General features: G+C 35.7%; 1 protein-coding gene across 22 annotated transcripts in view; it reads right to left on the reverse strand.

Annotated features, from left to right (window-relative positions):
* Positions 1–17554, reverse strand: part of LOC129776386 (voltage-dependent calcium channel type A subunit alpha-1-like) — a 266278-nt gene that overhangs the window by 181228 nt on the left and 67496 nt on the right. The window contains exon 1 of one of the 22 annotated variants that reach the window (XM_055781989.1): positions 15797–16435. The exons of the other annotated variants lie outside the window; for them this stretch is intronic. The gene's annotated coding sequence lies outside the window, so the exon portion shown is untranslated. Of the gene's footprint in view, positions 1–15796; positions 16436–17554 lie in introns of those variants that run through there. 22 annotated transcript variants of the gene reach the window in all.

Below are 17554 nucleotides of genomic sequence, written 5' to 3' on the forward strand. Positions count from 1 at the left end.
TAAGAGAAATCTTTGATAATTTATATTTCAAGAACTATGAGTCGCACCGAAATAGTGTTTAAGATAGAGTTATAGAGTATTGATGTTTAAACGTGAAGAAATATACACTGAGAAAAAAATACTATTTTTAATTACAACAAAAAAAAAACTTTAACTTGCAATATCTAAAATACGTATTTTTTAATTTTCTCATATCGAATAGAAGTCATGCAGAAAATTAAAAAAAAAATAAGATAGTTAAGTTATGAATCCTGATGTGATTTAAAAAAAATCTCATTATCAATATCCTTCTAAATGCAGCCATTCTCGAGATATTTAAAAAAATACTTTTAATTAATAATTTAGTTTCTTTTTAATAGTAAATAGGCCCTTTTAATATGTTTGTCGTGTTATATCGTCATGTTCATGAATTTTATAAATATGCTTATAATTTCGAACAACTTTTCCAAATAAATAATTATGGTAAAAATATATGTTTAGGAGTTACGTTGAAAAACATTTGAAGACATGTGGCTTAATACATAACGTAACGATAGTAAAAAAATCTTTTTTTTTTACCTTAATACAAACTTTTAACATATTATTTTTATTGCTCACGCATATTAAAAGGACCTATTTACTATAGAAAAAACAATAAATTAGAAATATTTTTTTAAATATCATATTAGAAATAGAAAAACGATGAGATGTTAAAACTCAAAAAAAACTATAACGCACCTATTCCTGATTCTAAGGTCACAATCCCTCACAAAACATTATGTGTATATACGTTTATGTTTCAAAACCAATCCAGACAATCTGCAGGAAAAATATGCCCACACCCGTGTTGTTCAGTTATTATTCAATTAAAGATAAGCAAACATAAATACTGAGCCTATCCAATTGAAGAGTAATTTATTTGTCAGCCTCTAAACGTAATATGGTTTGAAGTGAACTTGAAAATCTCTTCTGCATAAATTATTCATCAACCAACATTGTTGTCCTTCTAGACGATCCATACAAACGAGACAAAATGTGTTTCTGGAGATTTTTGATTATGAAATGTTTAATAAGGGTGGAACACACGTACTAAACAATTTGTTTAAATATCCTTTCGGATGATGGAATTGCATAAAATACTTCATTGTGTTTACCGAATTCATTCATATATAAATGGAACGTTGCATAATGAAACAATAAAAAATAGTATAAATTGACGTTATGTCTACAGATATTTTTATAAATTTGAAGAATTTTTATAAACATTAAATTATTAATTATTGATTATGGTATATCAAGATGTAAAAATACCAGTATTCATTGAATTTTTACCTTCTTTCCATTGGCACAAATATTTCTACATAATTCATGCAATTCAAAATCTGCTTGTCTTAATTTGATGATGCTGTCCAAAATCTACTAGTGTGTAACAATTTCACATACCACCTTTCGAGCCAAATTCTTGTTCCCCAAGAGGTTGTATCTTCTAAAATTTCTTGAATGACGTCTCAACGTTAGTATTACTCGCGTCATTTTTATTAGAACTACTTAGTTGAGATTCCTTATGCCAAATAACACGCCTTGAATGTATTCGAAGTGGCAAGCTCTAGAATACGCGATGATCACAGTGCAAGTCAGAAAAAAATTGACGGAAAATCTCCCGGTCAGAACGGGAATCGAACCCGAACCCGTGTGACGCTAACCACCCGGCTACGGGAGCCTTCTAAATCATTGAGCATAAAACGGAGCAAACTACAAATTACTGTAATTTCCTGTGATCTATTTATGTCATTTATTTTCTGATTATTCCGATCGTTTTCGTTCCAACATCTCTTTTCGAGACTCACGAAAAAATCTCATATATTATGAAGCCACCGAAAAATTCATGGAAAAACCAAAAGCATGCACCCTCTCACACTTTCCACGCATATTTTCCAACACCTTGTCGAGGATGATTCAATTTGAGATAAGCAAGCCTCAATCCTGGGTCTATCGAATTTAACGGAAAATAAATTGTATTTAAGGGAAATCACTGTGATGCAGCATCTTGGTCCGCTGTCACTTGAAAAAGTATTTCCCATTGCGGGCAGATAGCCTTTTTAACGATAGATAATTTCAATAAATGTCATACCCATGTCATCAGTTTTTCAGCACTCAAGATGGGGGATTTTCCCTCTCCTTCTGTCTCTCTATCTTGCCGTTGACGATTAATCATGTGGGTCAATTTTCTGGGCTTCGCTTCGCACATGCAATTTAAATCCTTGGTAACAATGTTGCTTTTTGAAAATACGCTCTATGCGGAATTGGCGGAAATTACAATATGATAAATCCATATGAATATCAAAATTATTTGCTTTTCATCCAGCTGCGATACGAGTACATCAAAAGGTAATTAATATGTTCCAAATCGCACAAACCCCTATTATGCATATGCAACACAATTTCAGGATTGTTAGTTCCATCTGTTGGTCCTGGGTTTCACCAACGGTAAGGCTGCAAGGAGTATAGTTTCGGGGATAACGGGATGAACCGAAGCTGAGATTTACGATGTTGCAGTTCGCATGAAACACAGCAAGCAGTGGGTGGGACATACAAACGGATATTGCATAGGGCTTAATCCTTGCGATGTTGATGCCGTTGTTGCCATGACAGCTCTCCCCGGCCAGCAGCGGGAGTTGCGGGATAGGGAAGGAGAGAATTTAATTTAAGTAATCCGTTCTCTATAATGCACACAAAAACGAATCTAGCTGCTGATGGGAAGAATGGCATGACAGGATTGGTACTGTGGAGTGTGCGCTCTTCGGGAGGACTCGTTGCCGGATGCTCCCGTCCATCATTAGTTTACTATTAGGAAATGAAAACAAGGCTGTGCATCGATGTGAACACTATATTAGGCTAGGATTAGAGTGTTGTTTATAAACTCGATCAGATATGCCTGCTGATCATCGGTGTAGTTTGACAGAGAGCTAATAAACTGCGGTTTATATAGAAACTTTCTAATTTCAACCTAACGTTTTCCTGGCATGCAAATGTGAAAATAAGCAACATTCACCTGATATCCCGTCAGTTGTAGTTGAAGTGGTTCAGTAGTTCATTATTTTCCATGGGTTCACGTTACACTCGAGGATTGGTTACACTAAAACCCAACATTAGGAGTGAGGAGAATATGGTCTTTTCCAGCCATAACTCACACACAACTATCAAAATAATTTTTCCCACAATCATTGTCATATTTTTTTGCGCGTTTACATGGAATTTAAATGGAATAGAATTGTGTATGGTTTCATGGAATCACAATCATCCAGTTGAAATTTTCATACAGATCATATCCAATTTTGATTTGATTCAGAAAATAGATTGCGTTAGTTGATAATGAATTTATGGGATTCGTTGTGCTTTCTGTTTTTGATTTTAGGGCCATCGTTTTTTGTCAGCGACAATTATATTTACCATGTTTCAGCCAAGAGAACTGAGTCTTTCGACCTTTATAGTTTTGGTCGATGAATCTACCAGTCACAAATGAGAGTGCTGTTTGGGGAGCATTCATCCTTTTGGTTGTTATTTGTCAGTATGAGCTGAGCAATATAACCCAATATTGGAGATAATTTTGCCCTCTTAGTATCTAATAGTGAGTATAAAGATGGCCGGAGGTCAAATATTTGACACTTTTTGACAGATAAAGTTTTGTTCGAAATTTGTACAAACACTATATTGTTTGCCATTCTTCTATTATCAACAGTTGCTAACAATGTCAAACATCGAACATGGCAAAAAATCAACTGAAATATTTAAATCAACCTAAGTAACCTAAAATTTTGTAAAACTCTACAAAAAACCAATTTTTGGCACTTTTTTTAAATCGTTCTGCATCTAAATATTTTTTTTTCGTCAAAGTATTAGGGGTACCGGTAAGTTTCTTAGATTTTACAACAGATGGCGTAACTTGATTATAATTCCAGTGAAACAAATTTCCAGAGATTCGTTGGAAAGCTACTGTCATTGCGCGTCTTTTTCAGTATATGTCAAAAAGTTGAATCGTAAACAACATAGTTTTTTGCCACTTCGAATATGTCGAATTTCGTACCAACGAGAGTGTTTTGCGGGGAGTGTTACTTGATTACTTCGATATGAAGAAAAAAGCTGAGGTAAGTCATCGCATTTTGGTGGAAGTTTATGGTGACCATGCTCCAATTGAGCGAACGTGTCAGACTTGGTTCGCACGGCTTAAAAGTTGTAATTTTGACTAGGAAGACGAAGAACGTTCCGGACCGCCAAAAAAGTTCGAAGATGAATAATTGTAGAAACACTTGGAGTAGCTCAGCAAATCATATCCGGTCGTTTAAAAGCAATGGGAATGATTCGAAAGATAGGACATTGGGTTCCGTATACATTGAAGCCACTAGACGTCGAACGCCGTTTTTTCACGTGCGGACAACTGCTCCAACGGCATAAAAGAAAAGGATTTTTTGGATCGAATCGTTACTGGTGATGAAAAGTGGGTCCATTATGACAATCCTAAACGTCGGGCAACGTATGGATATCCCGGCTATGCATAAATATCAACGGCCGCGCGGAATATTCACGATATTGTCTATTTGGTGGGACCAGCCGAGTGTGGTGTACTATGAACTGCTAAAACCGAATGAAACCGTTACGGGGGACCTCCACCGACGACTATTGATGCATTCGAGTCGTGCACTGAACGAAAAACGGCCACAATACGAGCAAAAACACGATAAAGTTATTTTGCAGCTCAACAATGCTCGGTCGGATGTCGCGAAACCGGTCAAAACATACTTGGAAACGCTGAAATGGGAGGTCCTATCCCACCCGCCGTATTTTCCAGACATTGATCCTTCCGATTACTACCTTTTTCTTCTTCTTCTTCTTTTTTCAGTTTAAACTTTTCAGTTCATTCGCCTTTATTACTACCTTTTTCGATCGATGCAACATGGCCTGGTTGACCAGCACTTCTCTAATTTATATGAAGTCAAAAATTGGATTTATTCGTGGTTAACCGACAAGCCGGCCGATTATTTCCGTAAAGGGATCCCAAAATTGCTTTACGATTTGCGGTGCGATCAATATTCATTGAACTATTCATCGTCAACCATGAAGGGGAAATTTTTCATTGTAACATAAATATCTCTGTATTGAAAGGTCCTACAGGAACGTTATAGAGATCAAATGATACTCTTTCCAGAGTATCTAGAAAATGATCCATTCTATCATGCTTGACATCAGAGGGTGGAACATACGTTCTCTTCGAAGTGAATGACTTTTTTGGGCTGATCATTTGACCGGCGACTGGGAGTTTTGTAAAAAAACTGGGCTTGACTGGATTTCTTAACCTCAGTTCAAAAGTTTTGTATGCATATGTATGTATATGTATATGTACATCAGTGTTTTCTTCCTTACATAATTTCTACACGGTAATTCATACACAGTATTTTTTAGTTTTAATAGGTGCTAAAAATATCTATCTTAGTTTTTGAACGCAAACTTTCATGATATGGCAGTTCACTTTTTTAACTGTCAAAATTTGACAGCTTGACATAACACTTTCAAATACACACTTAGGCGGAAAAATTCAAAAAAATCATGCATTTAAGGGTTAAATGAGGATTCCAAAAGAAACTGATTTTTTTTATGTTTTTAAATTCAGTAGACTTCGGATTAGTTGTGCTCCCGTGGCCGATTGGTTAGCGTCAAACCCGTTCTGGTCGGGGGAATTTTTCGTCAAAGAAATTTCCTTCGACTTGCACTGTGGTCACGCGATTCTAGAGCTTGCCACTCAGAATGCACCCAAGGCGTGTTATTCGGCATAGAAATCTCAACTAATTACCAATATAAATGACGCAAGTAATACTACTTTGAGACGGCGAAGTTGCTCTAGGAACGTCAGTGCCATGTAAGAAGAAGAAGAAGACTTCGGATCAGTTGTGTCAGCGGATGCAGTGAATTTTCCGGGTCCTACAAGTAGGCCTGACACATTTCACTGTTCTTCAATCTCAGATTTTGAGTGGTATCTTTTTTTTATCTTCAATAATAAAACTGTAAATCAGCTGTATCCGATGTTAATTAGGTAGGTAACACTTCAGTAGGAGTCAGTTTTTTTTTCGCTCAACTGTCCAACACCGCCTCAAGAATGTGTTTGTTTTTCACTTGAAGTGCGCCACCGAAATCGGGATATTTTTTTTATTTTTATTTCGAATTTCCGACTTTCGACATAAAATACTCCTAACAGAAATAAGCCAACATAAAACCAATGTATTTGTTTGATATATGAAAGTATTTTGAAGAAGTGCTAGTGTAGGTGAACATTGAAAATAATGTCGGAATAATTTTAAAAATCCGTGAAGCCCATCTAAAGGCGGGGTTAGGTTGTAGAGGGTTAAATTGACTTGACAAAAATTTGTGTCAGTCCACAAAATCTTTGAAAAAACGGAAAGAAATCGATTTTCTATTTCTTCCCGATATTTTTGTCCACTAGATCTACATACACCAAGATAAGAATACGAGGGACGTTCAAAAAATAAGTTTCAGTGTCTCAGAAATCGCGGAAAAATAAAGAAAGAACAAAAAACAAGGTGATTTTCGTAATCTACGTTTTATTTTCTATTTTTCTACATAATCGCCGTAACGTTCGAGATATTTTTCATAGCGTGGCACGAGTTTTTCTATTCCGAGCGCGAAGTGCGTAGCGTCCAAATTTTTGAAGTACGATTTAACTGCGTTACGAATTTCTTCGAATTTCTAACAAATATTTTCTTAATAAATCAATACTATTACATCGTATGCTATCTGATAGTTTGAGATTTATTCATGTATTCCACCTAATTTTATTTTCTGCACTTACAGCAACGGAAGGCTTTGTCCATGCATATTGAGTGAAATTATGTATCTTCATGGAGTAAGCTTGTGATTTTTTAATTGCCTAATAAACATTTGATGAGCACGATAAAAATCTATATAAATCCATAGACCTCAAAGTGATTTTGTAAAGTGTACAGTGATATATTAATCTAGTTGACGGGCCATCGCAAATGTAAAATATTACAAAAATCGATTAAACCTAATCATCAAAGCGAGAAATGCAAATTCAACATTTTTCCAACTGACGTGTTTCTAGCATTTGAAACGTCGTCCCACCGTCATTAATTCCCAATCGGAAGATTTTCTTACCTCGACTTGTGTTTCAAAGTCTGCCCGAGCTGAAGATCATTGATAACGGGATTGGTTCAGCTGACAATTGGACCGTCTGCAGGATTTGGCCTGGGGCTGACATTTGAGTGTTTTGAATAAATGAGCTTATTCCGGACAAATACGATTGAAGCACTCGGCGGTCGGCCACGGAAACGAAAATGGAGAAATGTTGTGACACTACCAAGGACAAGATTGAACGCTGAAAGCGCACCATCATCGATATGCGGGCGGGTGTAAATATACTGATAAGTGGGGCAACTGGATAAGTGGAATGGATGAATAAGTGCATCCATGGTGGTTGGTTTAATATTCAAAGTTGGTATAATCTGTTGAGTTGCTTCTGCTCTAACTCATCGCAAACATTCAAACGGGATGGAAAAATAAAATCCATTTGGACATTCAAAATCACTCATTTTGTAGCATTACTTCCCCATAACAACCGCTGCATCCTGTATTTTCCAACCAGACTATGGCACAGCAGCAAAAGAGTGCTTGTTGAAATTGCACCACAATCCTTTAATGTCGTACTCAGAAGCAGAGGCGCATCGACCACCACGCATAACCATCTGAGGGGATTAAAGCCAACGCAAAGGCTCCCGGCCGTATAGTGGAATCAAAAGAAGCAGGAGCTACGCCAGCAGACGAATGAAGAGATCATTGCACCAGAAAAACATGGAGCTTTTTTTCTTTTTTGCTTTCAAGATTTTCCTGCGGCGTTCCATTCTGCTTCGGGAGAAACGACAATCCAAGCTCAACCGGTGTTGACGGTGTTGAACCTTCTATCCGTTCTCGGGAAGCTTCATGAACAGCAAGATTTTTCCCTTTTTGATTCTTTTCAAAGCGGTTTTTGCCACCCTATATCTCGTCGTGCGATTCTTGATTATTTTAGTGGATCAACAAGGGTACAGTGAATAGAGTAGCAACATTTCAATAATGGGCCCAGACAGCAAAGTTCAACCGGTGAATACTCAATTATTTTTGGGAATGTTTACGAGTCAAGTTGATAAATTTGACAATCTGTTTGGAACTAAGAATGTTGTTTTTTTTCTGTATTGCCTTTTGATGACCCATCCAAATTTCTATTACTATTATATGCGAGAGTCACTATTTGTCACATTTCAGAGTTGTATGTCACTATTTGTCACATTCCAGAGTTGTATGTGCAATCTATTGCATGGAATAAATTTGAAATTAAGACAAAAATGTTCGTTGGCTCATATTTAATATAAAAAATAAAAAAAAATTAGGTCGTGTCGATTTGTGCATACAAATTATTAAATAATGCGGTGCTACAAAAATAGTTGAATGAATTGTAAATGAACGGATAATTGCAAATTGTAAATTGTAAATGAACGGATAACGAAACAAATCTACTTTTCGAAAGAACAACTTTTCGAGAATATTCTGTCTAACTGTGCACCTTAGCGCAGTTCATTCAGAATACACTCTGTCCAACTCATATAAGACCAGGTGATGATCTTGCTGCTTTGTGTCATTGTAAACAAACAATGCTTCAATTTATATTCTACTGTGTTTGTATTGGTGACTACCATACACTGCATGATTTTCATATGTGTGTGTGCAAGCGCTGAGCGTAAACGAATGTTTTTGTATTTTTCAACTGTCAAGTTTCTCTACGAGTTACATATTTCGTTGTTTTAGTTGTGTTTATCAATAAATCTGGAAAATTCCGAAGAGAAAGGTGCTCACAGAGAGAGAAGAAAGACAACTCGATGCATTTTACCAAGAAAATATTGGTATCACAGAAATTACTCGTCGGATTGGACGATCCCATCAAGTAGTGCTCAATTATTTGTCGAATCCTCAAGGATACGGTAAAAAAGAGGGAGCTCCACGTAAATCGAAACTCTCTGACCGGGATAAGCGGTAAATAGCTAGAACAGCTTCGAATACTTCAAAATCGCTTATGCAAATAAATTAATATTTCACTTCAAATGTTACTCGGGTGACAATTCGTCAAGTTTTGGTAGAAAACCCTCACATAAAGAGAGCTTGAAACGTTAAAGCTCCTCATCTTACTCCATCTTACATCGGAAGACGTCTGAGTTTTGCCAAAGCTCACATGAACTTACAGTGGGACATGGTATGTTGTGACAAAGAATGTTTCCAAAATAATACATTTTGCTATCTCCATAACTTCAACGTATAGGGTATCTTCACTAACGAAATGGTTTGGACGGGGTTCTGCACAACCGGAAAGCCCAAGCTAGGTTTCACACCATTCAAGGATTACATACATGTTCTGGAATCCTCACTCCTACCGTTTTTGCGTGGATATCGTCGCAAAAAAAAATCACTTTCCAGCAAAATGCTACTATTCATACCAGCAAAGAAACTAAGCTATGGATTAAGGACTAAAAACTTATTTTTTTGGATTATTTGGCTCGCTCTCCAGACTTGAATCCTGTTGAAAATCTTAGGAAGACCCTTGTACGCGGAATCTACACTGACGGAAAACGGTACATCACGATTGAAGAGCTCAAGTTCGCAACTTCAGAAACATGGAAAAACATCTAGAAATCCGTTCAGCAGAATTTGATAGATAGTATTCCGACATGAATTTTTCAGGTTATTAGTCGAAATGGCAAGGCTGCCAATTATTGACATGTAAATCAACCGATCGTTTTGAGTTTTTCATTTATAATAGTTATGAATTTTGAAGCTGAAAGCTGAAATTAGCATATTTAAGCACAATAAAAAAACAATTTATTTTCTTTTTCAGATCTCATATATTGGAGCAATCTTTGTCAAACCATGAAGACGATCATATTCCTTTCTGATCCACTTTTTTGCTTTCAAAAAAATATACTACAAGAATATCTAAATATTGTTGTAAACTCTATGTTGAAATATTCAAATACACAACTTTTCGATGTTCATGTCTGTATGAATTTTTAAACTATAACTATTCAGCCATTCCTTGCCAAAATGATATGGTGACTCCCATATTATCGTGAAAATTTGTAGTTATTTTCCCTATCGCAAAATATTAGATCTGTATTTTTTTATTCTTTCATAAGAAAGACCATTTTCATTGTGGGGAGGTCCTAAAAATCAATTTTTGGATTTATTTTTTCAACAATTCACTTTTTTTTAAAACATCATTACATTCGAGCTACAAAACCGATTCAGATGATCGACATATCAAATTGAAGCCAATGATCTTGTCTTCTTTGAAATATTATTACAGTTGTGTAAGAGGTGGATTTTGCTTTGGATGTAGGGTAGCACGGGGTGAGTAGGACATACGGGGTGATTTGGAGCACCCCATTATCTGAAAATGTACGGCTCAACATGGATCTTTTATAATGTTATTTTCTTTTATTAATGAACCGTATGCAACTAACGTAAAAAAAACTTTGGTAAAATTCGACAGGTGGAAGGAAATGGTAGCATGAACACAGCAAGCACTTTGATTGTCAAAAAATGTGAATTTTCCGTGGTTTTAAGGTTTTTCCCGCTGTTTAAACAAACTTTTCCTGTATTGTGCAGTAAAGTTCTGTTCGCCTACAGAAGAGGAACAATTTGATGTAGCGAAACTGTAAGTTTGATAACAATAAATGAAATTAATTGTATTTTAATTTTTGCATGTTGTGTGGGGTGACATGAACACGTTCTTGTGGGGTGAATTGGTCCTACAGATTTTTGTTTGGTCTAATTGATTCCAGATGCCGCTGAAGTACAAAAACAGCATGGGCAGACAACGTTGGAAGAAGGAGGAGCCTGAATGAGCAACGCAGGCCATCAAGAACGGATTTTCTTTGACCAAGCATCGAAAGTGTTTGAAAATGCCCAAACGACAGTGAAAAAATCCATGCAGCATTCGAGATGGTCTCAATCCAATTTTTAGAGGCGAATGAACTGAAAAATTTAAACCCTCTTAAAGCCAAAAAGAAGAAGAAGAATCCAATTTTTCTGGTCTCAGAACACAGTTACTGATTGTAACATTATTCCAAATTACTTTACATAAACATAAGTATGTTTTTTCGATGAAACACACACTGGACCAAATCACCCCACAGATGGTCCAAATCACCCCGCATCAAATTTTAATGTCCAAAAATCATCTCTTTTATTTTATGATATATTTGGTACTTTAAAGCTTGATATAATGATTAAACATTATCCATTGAGAGAAAACAAGTGTAGCTTACTATACAATGTGACATTTTTCATTTAAACCGTATTAGTTTGGAAATATTAGGCAATTTGCTTAGGTCGTCCGAATTCCCCCCTTTTCCCCTACCTAATTGATTGTATTTGGTTTTTTCTAGTTTAGGTGGTTAAAAACAGGGCGCTATATTGGAGATATTTGTCCTTTAAAGCTGAGGTTTTTTACGGTTGTGTCCCATTCACCCGAAACACGTTTACCAGAATGTAACACACACTCGAATACAACATATGCCCGGATGGACATTCACCCGAATGCGACAAATACCCGAATGTAACAAATAACCGTATGCGACATTTATCCGAATGGAATGTTTACCCGAATGAAGAAGGAAAAATTCCGACAAATCAGATTATGAGTTTTGTCGAATATCATGTTACGTAATTACGAAGTAAAATGAGAAATTGTAATGAGGAAATTCGAAAAAGATGTTGAAGCCATCGCTGTTTCATTTTTAGAAATTAGTGTAGGCACAATTGACATGCGGTCTTCTTTCCTTTTCGTATTGCTCTTTAAGGCCAAGAGATCATTCAGAAATGAGCATGAGTTAACACATCAGTTAACTTCAGCATAAAAATTTAAATGAAAATGTGAAAAGAATAGATAAGAAAAAAATGGTACTTACGTATTTACCACCAACGCAACACGCAACATGAATTTAAAATTTCGTGATTAATGTAATGGGGGCAAAGTCTCCATTTAATGAGCAAACCTGCGTTCCACCGATTGCCCGGTTTGTTTGAAACATAGGAGATGATCCTTTAGTCAGGTTGGAACGGACGGCAGGATGGTCAAAATTCATTAATTTTTACAATATTTTTTGAAAAAAAATTAACTTTCATATTATTTTTTTTGCCTTTCACCAATCCTGAGATACAGTTGGTTTCATGATTTCAGATTCTAAATGAATCAAGATTTAATTAACAATATAATCATGAGACAGGTTGGCTACATCCTCTAGTTGAACTTTTCCATCGTTATTTACTTATCTTACCCAAACAGCAACACAAAAAAGTAACATTAGCTATGTATCTTAGTTTCTTATTATGATTCGATATAACGTACAATTCGATACAAAGTACAATTTTGAAAGTAAAATGTACGTTATATCGAGGTTTCCCTGTATTTCTCAAACTGCACTACCCACGAAAAATACTTTTTGAATGGAAAGGAACGTACGAGACAAATATGATGCTTCATATAACACTGATCAGAAATAAATATACAAATACTTCCTAATAATAAAATTTGCGTATTATTCGAATATATCCTTCTTTCAGGTAAATATCACATTCGGGTAGATGTTACATACGGGTAATTGCAACATTCGCGTAACTGTCGCATTCGGGTAAATTCGACATTCGGGTATCTATTACACTCTTGTAATTGTCGCATTCGGGTAAGTGTCAGTTTGGGTAATTGATACATTAGGGTGATTGAAATACGGGTGAATGTCTTTCGGGTAACTGTCTTTCGGGTGAGTGGGTTTCGGGTAAATGTGACATTTTCATAGCATATACAAAAATCAAAGAGTTTTTTCTTCGTTTTTGAGTTATGATTTTTCAAAGTTACCATAATTTCAGTCTTGGTTCAATATTCTATTCACAAAGTGGTCGATATCTCCTTGAAGACGATATTAAATTATCATGCGCCTACATTGATTTATAGCGAGAGTAACATGATTGCATTATCAATATTTATTATAATTTATAATCCTTAGCTATCATGTTATACGTAGAGACTAGAATCAATTTCGATGATTACTTTTGTATCTCATTAATTAATTTGATTGATTATACGTCCTTCCCGGACTATAAGGAAATCCATATCGATATCCATTTTGATTAGATTCAATTCAACCCGATATAGTTGTTCTCAGATTTTCGATTTTCTATGTTGCAAAACATTGGACCCGTATTTTTTTAAATTTTTTATGAGGGGCCCATTTTCAATTTAGGGTGGCCCGAAATTTTTTTTTTCACATTTTCCTCAAAAATGCCTTTTTTTCAAAAATTCTTAACTTTTGAACTACTGAGCCGATTCAAATTCTCGATAAATCTAATTGAAGCTACACTATTTTTGCGATTTTTTTGGATTTCGTTTTTATAATTATTAATTGAGTCAGTTTTTCATAGTTTTCTCGGTTAAATATATAGTGCGCTGTTGGAGCAGGTCGGGTTCCGTTTTTCGCTAACGTCCAACGGTGGTCGTGGATCAGGAAATCTGGGTTGAGGTTAACCTGCTAACGGTTGTATCTGGCGCAGTTCTTACTCTGGAGCGAGTGAAGCTACTAAAGATGGACCGAAGCTGCACAGTAGTAGGTGGTATTGTGGCACAGCCCAATCGATCGGTGATCGGAGGTGGTGAAATCACTTCGAAAACTTTATGGAAAATCTACTAAGTTTTATTACACGAAACTTTATTTGACGCCAGATAGAGTGAAAAATTCGCGTCTATCTCATTCGGTAGCTGCGAGATAACTAAACTGGGGATAAGAAAACATGATCGAGTGATAAGCGAAAGTATGAATAAACTCTCGGGTACTCGAGTATTGGATGCCTAACTCTACAGGCGATTACGCCGACTACAAACAGGTGCTTTATTTTTTAATATTTTTTTCTGGAAAGCTGAGGATTTTTTTCATAACATATGTCGATATCAGAGATGCTTTTTTTTCGTTTCGAGATATAACCTTCCAAATTTAACATGTTTTATGTCTTCATTCAATATTCCTATGTTACTAGACTAGACCTGTGCGACCAGAATCCAATTTTTCGCAAGTGTGATATTCTTTCAAAGAAGTTTAGCTTATTGGCTTCAATTTGAGATGTTGCTCATCTGGATCGGTTCAGTAGTTCAAAGGTCATGAATTTTCGAAAAACGTCATTTTTGGATAATAGGGGAAACATGATTTTTCTGACCACCGGTTGACTTTGAAAAATAATATCTTAAAAAGGAAAACAATAGCATATCTGATATCGAGATATGTTATGTTAAAAAATGCTCAGCTTTCATGAAAATATATAAAAAAATATATTTCGCCCTCTAGTCCAAACCCATCAAAACAATAAAAAACGGTTACAATCAATAATTACGAAAATTCAATCCATATTTTTTGCAAATTAAATATTTTAAATTAAATTCATTGGCTTTGATTTGATATGTCGATCATATAAATTGGTTCTATGGTTCAAAAGTTATGAATTTTTAAAGAAAGTCAATTTGGGAAAAAGTGGAAAATGTTGATTTTTCGGACCTCCCTAAAATGGAAATGGTTACTCTAACGAAAAAATAAAAAACACGGGTCTAATATTTTGCAAAAAAGAACAAAACTACCACTTTTCATAGAAATCTGAGAACCACTATATCGATTTGGCATGGAATGGCTGATTAATAGAGCACTCTGGTCTCTTACTAAGCACATGGTAGGTTCGGAATAAGAATAGTTCATCTTTTATATTTTTCATTAAGGGTGGACCCCGGTTTGGGAGGTCGAAAAAATCGTTTTGTTTTTGGGAAGCTTATGCCTTTAGAAATGTCGTCCCAAAAGATTTTTTTGATATTCGATTTCGTTGGAAAGTTACGGCCAAAAGTATGTGGTCACCTAAAGAGATATAGTATAGCTGTACGAATTTTTAAACGGGTTTTTTTTTCGATTAGACAAAGGGTCCCCATTAATCTATCTGCATATCCAAAGCATGTTAACTTTGAAAAATCTTATCTCAAAAACGTAAAACAATAATCCTTTCTTATTTTTGGATATGTTATGTAAAAAACGTAGCTTTTAATAAAAAAAATTTAAAAAATACTGCACCCTCTATCTTTAACCATGTAAACTAAAAAAACAACTATTTTTTCCGCACGTGTAACATTTTTTTCAAAACAGGCTGATTGGCTTCAATTTGATATGTCAATCATCTGAATCGATGTAGTATTTCAACAGTTATCAACAGTTATCATTTATCAGATTTTTCGGATCTTCTTAAAATGGAAATGGGAAGAATGAAAGAATGAAAAAATATGTGTCTACTATTTTGCGATAAGGAACAAAATCAATTTAAACGAAAATCTGAGAACCACTATATCGGTTTGGCATGGAATGACTATTAGTGTAAAAAGAGAAAAAAACAATGATAACTTAAAAATACTATTTTAGGATGGTATATGTGTCAAAACCAAAGCCCTAACACAATAGCCACTCGGTCAGAGAAGCCATCATGTTCCCTATCAATGGACACCGAAAACATATATTGTTATAGTTTGCATATATTAATCCGCTTCCATTTTATATCACAAGAGATATTTTCCAAACCGAAACGGTTTCTGTCGCTATAAATGATTGATGTAAACTTTATCCAGTGAGCATATTGCATATTGCCATCCAATGATGCATTGTTTATTCAAATAAACCTTGCTTACATTTTCCACTCGCCACTCTTTCCGCTGAATGACTTCTTCCGTTGTTTTTCATTCCGGCACCAATAAATTTCTATCACATCCCAATAAGCTGTACATAAATATACTGATGGTGCTCAAGATTTAGTATCTCCGGAACCACATCGTCAATCCTTGTGCTCACTTGTCGCGCGGGCTTTCGGTATATTTATTCTGCAGTCCAATATTCCATACTTTCAATCGGATTTCCTAGAAATGATTCTATTTCAGCTTTGCTAGTAGCGAGTACAGAAATGCTCTTGAATCAGGAAGCTTTTTAATCCGGACACTTTGCACCACATTCAATAAATACACAACTTACACTGAAAAACAACAATGAACGAACATGTTTCTTATTTTTCCACCGTGCGTATTGTTTGATTATCATGAAACCATCATATTATAATAACCAATCTTCGTCACTACAATAGTGTTCTCTAAAAATACTTAATCACATTGCGTCTATCCCCTTCTTCACTCTGTATTCGATCGTATGCAAATCGTTGCCGCCAAGCTACAGGTGTCTTTTCCCTGTCGAACGGAAATCACAGTTCCGTGCACGCTTGAATCGTCCACAGGATTCAATTGTGCATTTCCATAGCGACGAACTATTTTCGGAGCTCACGCGCTCCATCGTCAAATTCCAGGGAGCGAACTGAAACCAGTTCAGTTAGTGTGCACAATCTGTTCCAGCGCAAAATGGCCATCTGCATGGGATGCTACCGAGCAGGACGAAGGACCGGACAGAACTGATAACGCATCGCGATTTTCCCGCACTTTCATCTGTTGCTCGATTCCATCGATGAAAACTCTTTTTCTCTCTTTTGTCTAGAATTCTCGTGCGCTCTCATTCTCTCGCTTTTCTAGGTCAGCTTCAGGCAATTTTCCAATAACGGTCTCTCTCTTTGTTTGGGTTTTGTCTGTGGCACAGTGCCACAAGCTGTGACAGATCCTGGACTCGCAGGTGTTTCACTATGCATTGGAGGGGGCCACTGAGCAACTGGTGTGGCGAAACAGCGTCTATCCGTACCGCATAATTAAATCAACAGGTTTTTGTTCGTGCGGAATGTACATACATTGTTAATGTTATATTAAAATCTTGGTTTCACGGGCTTCCGCAGCAGCGAGGCCATATGCTTGCCGGGAGTTGCATATTTTTTGTTGATTCAATTATGATGGGGCGAACGTATGACAATTTTTGGGTTAAAATGATTATCGCTTGGCATTGCGTTACGTTTTTGTACTGTTGCGGTGTGGTCTTCATGGGGTATTATTAAACAGTGGGATTGTTTTTGTGTATATCATACTTAATGTACGATAAATATCCATGAGAGCGGGAATGATTATTTTATTGATATTGAGTTAGAATTGATTAATGCTTAAGGATTAACATAATGATTAACAAAAATAATAGTTTGTAATTTTTTTGTTTTGTTTTGAGTGTGATTATTCTATCCCAGTGTCTGACTGAAATAATGCGGCATCCTTCGAATATAAAAGTATGATTGGAAAGTGTATTTCAGAAGCAATTAATACTCGCGCGAAAAATAGTAATTTGTGTACTCTGGACTGTACGCGTCTCTGTGATTTTGCTATTGTGTATTTTTTAAGCGTTATTGGTATTTATTCATGAAAAAATACATAACTGAGTGAAAAAACACCAGAAAATATTTTTTGTTTAATTTCATTCAGTTTTAATAGTCATTTAATTCAGCCTCATTAATGCTCGGTCTGTCAGATCTA

This window comes from Toxorhynchites rutilus, chromosome 3 (assembly GCF_029784135.1).
Source record: "Toxorhynchites rutilus septentrionalis strain SRP chromosome 3, ASM2978413v1, whole genome shotgun sequence".
NCBI classification, from domain to species: Eukaryota; Metazoa; Arthropoda; class Insecta; order Diptera; family Culicidae; genus Toxorhynchites; species Toxorhynchites rutilus.